Raw genomic sequence first — 10214 nt, forward strand, 5'->3', positions numbered from 1 at the left:
AAAGTGACGACGCCATGGGATGGTCTACAGATACAAACTGCCGGTGGGCACCTCATCACACCGGTCAGAAGGTGCACCGCTCGCTTCCAAATACACGGGAGACATGTCCGGTGATGTTCGGTGTTCTACGAGACTACGCAAGAGACTCGGCATGGGCTTTTTCGGTGAATACAGCGCCCTGATCGACCTGGAAGCCAACCAGCTGACACTGCGGAAACCTGCTATGACGTCCGTGAATCAGGAAAGAACGTCGGCCGCCTCAGCCTGTACTGCCCGAGCACGTGAACTTGCCACCACGCTCGAGTGTGCTGGTGCCCGTCCGAACCGAAACAGCAATCTGCGGGGACGCCCTGCTAGAAGGTAATGCTCAACTGCTGCTAGGGAGAGAGGTCGGTGCCGCCAGAGGCATAACGATGCTCTAACATGGACGCACCACTGTCCTTGTAACGAACTTCCGACAAAAGGCTCAGCATTTTACAAAAGGTATCGCCATGGGACACATCGAGGAACTTCAGGACACAGTCGCAATCGCCGAATTCTCTGAAGACTCCCCTTCGTCGCAACACGAGACAGGGTCATCCTCAAATCTCGACATCGACCCAACCCTCCCTTTTCCCCACTGACGACAGCTGACTGACCTCCTGGCCGAGTTCAAGGAGTGCTTCGCCACGTCATCGAAGGTGCGCCAGACGACGGTTGCGAACCATCGAATAGTTACTGATGACAACGCACTTCCTGTGCATCGACCACCGTACCGAGTTTCCGCGAAAGAAAGGGAAATCATCCAGAAGCAAGTTTAAGAAATGCTTGATGACGACATCGTCCAGCCCTCAAGCAGTCCGTGGGCTTCCGCAGTAGTCCTGGTGAAGAAGAAAGACGGAACCCTGAGGTTCTGCGTGGACTATCGCGGGCTGAACGCTGTAGCAAAAAAGGACGTCTATCCACTGCCCCGCATTGACGACACCCTGGATCGGCTGCGCCACGCCCGATACCTTTCGTCAATGGACTTGAAGAGCGGGTACTGGCAGATTAAGGTCGAGGAACGAGATCATGAGAAGACGGCCTTCGTCACACCGGACGGACTGTATGAATTTAAAGTAATGCCGTTCGGGCTGTGCACAGCGCCGGCAACATTCCAACGCGTTAAGGACACCGTCCTTTCCGGCTTAAAATGGCAGAGCTGCCTCGTCTACCTCGACGACGTTGTGATGTTTGCAAGCGAATTCGACGAGCACCTGAGACGACTGCGATCCGTGCTACAAGCTATCAAGAGTGCTAAGCTGACGCTCAAGCCTTCCAAGTGTCGGTTCGCTTATGGTGACCTGAAATTCTTGGGACACGTCGTGAGTGTTTAGGGTGTAAGCCCTGATCCTGCAAAGACGTCCGCTGTCGCCGAATTCCCGAAACCATCCGACAAGAAGGCCGTCCGAAGATTCCTTGGGCTGTGCGCCTACTACAGACGTTTCGTTCGTGACTTTGCACAGATTTCTGCACCGCTGACGCATCTCACGAAGGACGACGTGCAGTTCCAGTGGGGAAAGGAGCAAGAACAAGCGTTCGACGAACTCAAGCGAAGGCTCCAGTCGCCCCCTATACTTGGGCATTTTGATCAGCCGGCGGAGACAGAAGTCCACACGGACGCCAGCAATACTGGTCTCGGTGCGGAACTCGTTCAGCGACAGGACGAAGCAGAAAGTGTAATCGCTTACGCAAGCCGGGCGATGTCCAAGGCAGAACAAAATTATTCAACGACCGACAAGGAATGTTTTGCTGTCGTCTGGGCGACAACCAAGTTCCTTCTGTACTTGTATGGGATCCCGTTCCGCGTGGACACAGACCACCACGCCCTCTGTTGGCTCTCCGACCTCAAGGATCCGTCAGGACGTCTCACCTGCTGGAGCCTTCGACTGCAAGAATTCGACGTAACCATTTTGCATAAGCCCGCCGCAAGCATAATGACGCTGACTGTCTAGGGCTCCAGTCTAGGGCTCCAGTCCCATTGCCGGCGCCGACGACGCTGACGATGCCCGTTTTCTGGGCGTAGTTACCGCTACCGACATAAGGGCACTTCAAAGCGACGACACGGAACTTCGCTCCGTGATCGATCACCTCGAAGGTCGAGGAGGCTCAGTCCCACGGGTCTTTTCTCGGAACCTATCGAGCTTTGTTCTGCGGCATGGCGTGCTCTTCAGAAACAATCTCGGAACCAGCAAAACTCCCTGGCTACTGGTTGTCCCTAACAGACTTCGAGAAGAGATTTTTTAAGCGTGCCACGACGACCCAACGCCTGGACATCTTGGCTACAGCAGGACCCTTGCCCGGATTCATGACAAGTACTACTGGAAAAACTTCCGAAGACTGTTTATCTGTTCATACGGTCATGTCACGAGTGCCAACGGCGTAAGAAGCCTCCAACGACACCTGCGGTATTCCTGCAACTGATTTCGGCCCCAACTACGCCATTCCAATAGATTGGAATGGATTTGTTTGTGCTCTTCCCGCCGTCGACGTCGGGGAACCGCTGGATAATCGTGGCCACAGATTACCCTACCCGGTACGCGGAGACGAAAGCCCTTCCGTCGGGAACAGCGGTGGAAGTCGCCAAGTTTTTTGTCGAACTATCCTCCTTCGACATGGCACCCCCGAAGTCTTGATAACCGACCGAGAGTCATCGTTATTGGCCCAGCTCACGCAAGAGATCCTTCGGCTCAGTCACACCAGCCAACGTCGGACCACCGCGTACCATCCGCAGACCAACGGGCTAACGGAGCGGCTCAACAAGACGATCGCCGACATGATCTCCATGTACGTCGACGTAGAACACAGGACGTGGGACGAGGTATTACCATACGTCACGTTCGCCTACAACACCGCAATTCAAGAAACAACCGGGTTTATACCATTCGACCTGGTGCATGGCGGAAAAGTGACGACCACGCTGGACGCGATGCTTCCCCATGAGCCTGTGGAAGACGGATGCGACGATGCCCATGTGGTCAGTAAGAAAGCAGAAGAGGCATGCCAAATAACCCGCCTTCGAATCCACGATCGACAACGTGTCGACGCTCGCCGGTACAATCCTCGCCGCCGCGACGTCCACTTCCAGCCCGGAGACTGAGTGTGGTTGTGAACGGTGATTCGTCGCCGCGGTCTCAGCGAAAAACTGCTGAAGCACTACTTTGGGCCTTACAAGATCATCCGACGCCTCGGAGATTTGAACCGAAGTTCTTCCCGACGGAACACGACCATCAACAAGACGTCAGCCGCGACCCGAGTTCGTACACGTCGTCCGGCTGAAGCTGTATTACGAACGATAGAACTTTGCACTCTCGTCGACGAGTGAACTGTGAACTTTTTTTTAGGGGGTGTGGGCAACCTGGCGATTCCAAGCGGTTGGCCCAGGCTGCCCCTCCGACAACCATGACTGGTCATCTTGACCACGAGGGGGCCAGGGGCAACTGGCCACGCGAGCGGCACTCCGCAGCTGATAAAAGGCCGTCGCAGCGGATGCGCGGGGGCTGTTGGGATAGCGGCGCAGGCGATAGCGGTCATTAAATGTTTACGTGCTGTTGAACCGGTGTGCTATGTCATTTTCCGAGAAGGGTAGCAGCAAGTGAAATCCCACAGGGAAAATCTCCGATCTCCATTGTAGCAGGCTGGATCGCGGATCGGGAGCCTGTCGGTGGCGCCACCGACGGCCATTGTTTGGCACCAGGCAATACACGCCAGTGTATGGGAGAAACGCACAAAAGTAAGATTTTTGAAGCATGTACGCTTTGCTCGGAGGTGAGTATTTTATGGTGTGCTGCGATCCTTATATCGGGTGTATAGATTTCAAATCGGTATTTGTTAAAGGTTCGAACGCCGATTAAAAAAATCAAAGGTACCGGAGCACCTACGGATGAGCTGGCAAGTTTGCTCTCGTAGTGGAGTAAACAAAGGAACTTGCCGTCAATGAGACCGTTTTCGGGGAAGCTCAGAAGTTGATGAATGACAAAGAAGTTCCATATCGAGAGCGGCTCTCCGGCAGTCAGCGAATTTCGCGTAGCAAAGCCTTCGACCTTCTCGTCTGCTAAACCCAACTCAACGAAATCACCACCGACTCCGCGGTAACTCTAGGTAACCCTCGCCTCATTGAGCTGCACTAGAGCGGAGTCACTCTCGACCATAAAATATTTATTTATAAAAACTGCGAGGGCTGTCAGTTTTAATGTTTGTACGCAAGCTATTAGACGGGCTTATCGAAAAACATAAAAAAAAGTTTCAGTGCCGACAACAGCTTAGAAACTGGGGAAACGGCACTTTTTCTCGTTCTTCCCATAGAGTCCCATGCATTGGCTGGTGTCAATCAATGGCCGCCGGTGGCGACACTCGGCCCCAGCTGCCGAGGCTGCGGTCCGCGATCTAGCCTACTACAATGGAGATCGATGAGGGGAATAATGCCGCGAGGGCAGCTGACCAAGCAGGCAGCGCGCCTGTGGCCGATTCTGCTTCGGGTGCTCGCACCGTACGGACGCATAATCATGCTCTCCTCAGGAGCGGCGAAAATGGCCCCGGTCAGCCGCGGTTCTTTTGTTGACGCGCGGAGAAGCGGCTTGTGCGTTGCAATGGCATCGTAACGTCACTATCTATGCCGCCTCTATTGGCTCCTTTCTCCTGCGGCGAGGAGCGGCGAGCTCTGAACCGCGCAAGGACAGATTGGCTTGGCGGCGCCGTCCGGCTCGCCGCTGAGGGCGAAAACTGGTTTTGGTCGGCAGCCCGCGGCGGCCAGCGTCACGCAGCAAGCCTCCGCGACCCTATGATTGTCGAGCCTTTGCTTCGGGCGGCAGGAGAGGACGTTTCACTACTGGGCGCACACAGCACGTCCGTTTTCACTAGGATGACCTATTCCTCAAGTTAGAAAACGGGACGTCCCAGCGGGCCGTGGAGGGGGGGTTAATTGTTTAAAGATTGAGATTGGGAAAAAACATTTAACGAAATAACTGCTCTCATTTCAGAACGTTACCATATTGCACTACGCCCTAGGGTCTAGGGAACAGTCACACTGCTTCGCGTCCTTCGTTGGTATGGGCGTATTTTGCCGACGACTCAAGTTTCCTAAGCAGGACTTTATCCTGCAAGACTCGGTTGTAAAAGTCTGCGCACTTATATATAGAAAAAAAGTAAAGAATTATGTCTCGAAAACGGGACATGATCCTTTATTCAAACAAAAAGACGGGACGGCAGAAGCGGACCTCAAAAACGGGACTGTCCAGGCCAAAACTAGGGGAACCGGTCTGGTCACCCTAGTTTTCACTGATCACGTTCTAAATGTTTCGCAGTCACGGCTGGTGTACCACAAGGCTCCGTGCACAGCCCAACCTTGTTTTCGTTGCAATGTACGTGATCTCCCCTATTGCGACCGACGGCATACTAACGAGTAGCGTCTTGGGTTGCTTCAGACCCGACTCGGAAGTTAAACTGGTCTGGAACGATTGGTAGAAACAGTAGATTTTTGTTTAGTTAACTAATTTTTACATGACCAAATTTGGAATGACGATGAAGACGCGATGTCGGCGTCTGTGCCGGCTTCTGGTCACAAGTCGTCTTGCTGTGCGCCGCATTATTTTGTACCCTCGTGTCGAGGGTTACCTCGCGGTGCCGCGAAGTGGTGCAATCGCGAGCCAACACGGCAGCCAGACGAGAGATCCGTATCCGCTGTGCTATGGTGAGATTGCCAGGGTAGTATACGATGTTACGCCATGGATGTTACGCGGAACGGATGTAAGCTTGCGGCAACATCCGCCAACGACGCTGCACCAAAGTCGGCTAAGGTACTCCAAAGCTCTGAGGGGCCGTTCGAGTTGAGCGGAGAAAGATTCTTGCGAGAGCCACTGTGTCGGCGCGTGCGTGGGTGACCACAAACTGTTCAGTATGCGGACGATACCACTTGACTTGCTCGAACACCACATCACGCCAGCTGCTGCACTCTCCAGGCCGATTTGTCAAAACGTCCAACAGAGGTCCGAACTGAACTGTCTCATCCTGAAGGCATCCAAGCGCGCTCCGTGCGGACCAGCCGCAGTTGCACCACCCCGGGAACTCCCGCATGCAGTCCATCCGACGCCCCTCTGGCTTCAGTTCAATCTATGCCGATTTTCGATGTGACGTTCACACCTGTCCTGTCTTTTTCGAAGAATATTGGAAATGCGATGGCCAAGGTCAGACGTCTCTTGGGATTTGTGAGTCCGGTCTCGAAGATGTGTGGTCCAGCAACTTTTCGTGTTTTATACACTGCTCTCGTGCTCCCGCAACTCGAATATTGTTGTGCAGTATGGTGTCCATATAAATTAATTTAGCTTACCGCCTGGAGAGCGTGCAGCGGCGCGCAACACGGACCTTCTTTGCCTGCCAAAAGGAGCTTTCACTTGTATATGAGGGTCGTCTAAAGAGCCTCAGATGGCCGCCCTTGTCTCAGCAGAGGAGAGTCGCCAGAGTGAACCTGATCTGCCGCCTCCATGATGGCTCGCTTAACGACCCATGCCTCGCCTTCCTTCTAAGGCTAAACGAGATGTCAGGGCAACGTCAGCCCATTTGTGCGCGGACTCTCTGCCACTGCTTCTCTCAGATTCTGGAGGTGATTGAGTACTTCCCCACTGCCTAACTCAGCGCAGGTTCACCCTTGTCCTAAAACGGGACGGAATTCGCGGCGTTCTGCCGCTCCTTTGCAAGGAATCTGCGGCTGCAGCACGCAGGACTGCAGTAGCAGTAACGACAAACTTCTCTGTCGTGTACGTGTGTGTGTATGTGTCTTTATGTATATCTGTAAGTGCGCATGTGTTTGTGCGGGCGTGCATGTGGGCCGGCGTGTGTGTGCGTGCGTGTTTTTTTTACATTTTGGGTGGCGGGCTGGCTGGCGCACTTCTGTACGGGTTTTAACCTCTCTGCACAGCCTTGCCCGCAACCCAAGATGAAATTATTCATTATCAAATAAATAATATCATTATCATCGTTAATAATATTATTATTATTTTATTATCATTATTCTATTTTATTATTATTATTTGGGTTGGCATCCTTGGTCAGTTGGCCTAGAGGCTAGCTGGCGCAAGCCGCCCGGTATGAAGGGTGCAGTAGTTAGCCTCCATCCATTCATCCGTCCATCCATACAGCTTGCAGAGTTCAAACATGATGAACAGCAGCCCACAATACCAAACAGGTGCGAATCCCGGGAACGAACCGGAAGCACGAGTGCTGACTTTTAACTTCGTCTGTTTTTTATATTAAAGGTTGTTACCTGCACGCTAGCCCCAGGTGTGGGTTATGATGCATAGAGGAATTGCACAAGCTTTTGACCTTATGAAGTTTCTTATTTTTCTTCCCCTATCTCCGATAAACACCACTTTGCAGTAAGCGGTTTTGTGATATGTTCCTCCTTCTGTTTCGTCCGTGATTTTCGCGTCTGTTTTTTCCGCGCACTATGAATGCCGAGCAGCCCCGTTTACGTTGCTAGCAGGTGTGACACAGCAACCACCAAAGCACCTACTCTAGTGTACAGGGCAAGGTTGAAAGCAAAAAGCAAGGTAAATTAGATAATTAATTAAATCGAGATTTAGATCGCGCCGATTTTAATAAAAATATTTATATCAAATTATCCCGCCAATTCATAAAAAGAAACACATTTCCGTTTAATGTTTGTCTATTATTTTATGATCTCTATATGCACTTGTTTGGCATTTTAATTTTAAGAAATCATCAAGCGAAAAAGATTTATAGTAGGCTAAACAGGAAAAAAAAGTCGGGACCCTCCTAAGCAAATCAGCCTTTAGCTTTCTTTCTACTTTCCACTTTGTCCGTCAAAGTCAGCAAGAAAATCAGAAAACATAAACATATCAAGCTATTTTACTAAAAACAGAAAAGAAGAGTAATCGAGCTGCTTTCGGTCTGGCTCGGCGGGGTCTACATCAATAAAAAGTTGTTAAATAAATTTGTTTAAATTTCGAGTATTTCTTTCTTCCGCGTTGTTTTCAGTAGTCAGACGGACCGATCAATATATCTGTCATGCTTGAAATACATTTGGTGATAAAGAATCTCCTTTTTTAACAGCAGTAATTTAAATAAAATTAATGTAGTTTGAATAAAATAAATATCAGTGTAATCAAGCAACTAGGATCTATTTTAACTTATTTAACAAATCACAAATTTTTCCACTCTGGTAAAGTGTGTTTCAGCAAAAACTACTTACCGGGATTTTTATGGCAAAATTAAGCTACGCAACGTGGAACGCTCATTATCCGCCCAAAACGTGGCGTGAGCGGTCGAAACCAGATGCCAACAGTTCAGAACTAGCTGTTTTCTTAACCAAACAAAATTTACAACTGATTTTTTTTTTTGAAGTTTCAATGGAAAAATGGCGGCCGACGGGGTCCTAGAATACATGGAACTGAATGGCGCCAGTTACCAATAACGGCTCCCATCTCCCCATTGGAAAATGGCGCCCGTTCAAGAGGTAATTGTTAGCTGAGTGTCATTTGCAGATAGAGACATAATGGAGATTAAGCATAGCTATAAGTGCGAAACGGAATTTGACTACTATTTTTAGCCATTTGAGAGCAAAAGAATGAACAAGTAGCTTGCGGTTAGTAATTCGAAGGACAGCGCGAGTCGGACGTGATAGGCAACTACATATTGGCACGATCGTACTTAACAGGCTATATTTAGACGGTTTGTCGCAGTGCTGACTTCCATTAAAAAGTATTCGTTTGCATTTCAACGGGTCACTTAGCGTGTACTTAGACCAGCGTGTACATTATTCCAAAGCTTGTTTTCATAAATTCCAGACCGTAGTAACACGGAGACAAGATTTGATTATAAAACATAAACACATTTCGGGGATATAACATACAGCGGTGTTACACCGGTTTAGCGCTCGCTGCATCCGGCATTGCGCGGAGAGTTATATTTGACACGCCTGACTCCCGTGTTTATCTCATCTGTCAAGAGCCATGATAACGTAGGGCAGTGTCTAACAAAAAACAATCTTTTTTTTTTTTGTTATCCAAGTGTCCCAATTTTTGACTCATGCCGCACACACATCCGTTTGCAAGACCCAGTAAGAGCGACTTTTATCTTCTTACAACGGCATTCACCTAAGTGATGCACCCAGTCGTAGTTTATTCATGTCTGTCGAGATGAGATTACGAAAACACACGCTGATCGAGGTCCGTTTGGATATCCACTATCTGATGGATGAACGTGTGCAGGCTCATTGCAGGAAGAGTTGCAATAACTCACGAAAAAAAGAAAGCGATAAAGAGAGAAAGGAAGAGTGCAGATGTTAGAGTAAGGCTCGAACATGGTTAAAATTGCGCTCAAATAGAAAGGAACAGAGAAGAGGGGAGAGAGAAGAGACAAGCGCAAACTCACAACTCGATGTATTGAAGGAAGACAAAGGAACAGCCCTCGGTACCAGCTCGAGCCGAGGCCACACTCGCACGGGGGCACCCGAGCACGCGGAGGCTCGTTCGGCACGTAGCGCGATCATTGCAGTATTCGGACACTAGGGCTGATCTGGCGGCTCGTGAGTGGTCGTGTATTAGCACGGTATTGATCATTGAAATTGTAGGAGTAGGTGTCCTTAACGATTAATATTTGTCCAGGAGGCTCGTGCTTTTATTTCTGGAAGTCATAGTCCGCATATAATATCCAGATCCAGGATGATGATGCTTCGGTAATAACTAAATTAAATTGATTCTCATAAACTTTTTGTTATATCAATTTTTGTGTAAGACACGCAGAACAAAAAGAACATTGATTGCCCCTGTGTTCGGGTTTCTGCTCCATAAGCAAGCAGTTTGCGCAAATCATAAGTCTGCTCACTTGTCTGATTGGTTGGTAAAAATGTATATTGAAATACGTCTAAAAATAATATTACACTAACTATCGAAAAGAGAACTACAAATTTCAAAAACACCACACAAAAACAAAACAAAAAACTTAAGAAAAAAGAGTTTTCATATGTCAAATAAGAAACACTGCCGGTGAAAAATTAAAAAGGTCTACGGGTAAATTTTCAGTGACTTTTAAAAAAGGTTAGAGTAATCTCCGGCTTAGTTCACTTGAACATTTTGCGTGAAATGATTCATATCTGCTTCATTGCGGTGCTAAACACTGAAAGGAAAAAGAAACATAATACATTGTGCTCGGTAAGTGGTTAAGCCGACATAAAATGTGCC

Source organism: Ixodes scapularis, unplaced genomic scaffold (assembly GCF_016920785.2).
Source record: "Ixodes scapularis isolate PalLabHiFi unplaced genomic scaffold, ASM1692078v2 PGA_scaffold1__304_contigs__length_218370807, whole genome shotgun sequence".
Lineage (NCBI taxonomy): Eukaryota > Metazoa > Arthropoda > Arachnida > Ixodida > Ixodidae > Ixodes > Ixodes scapularis.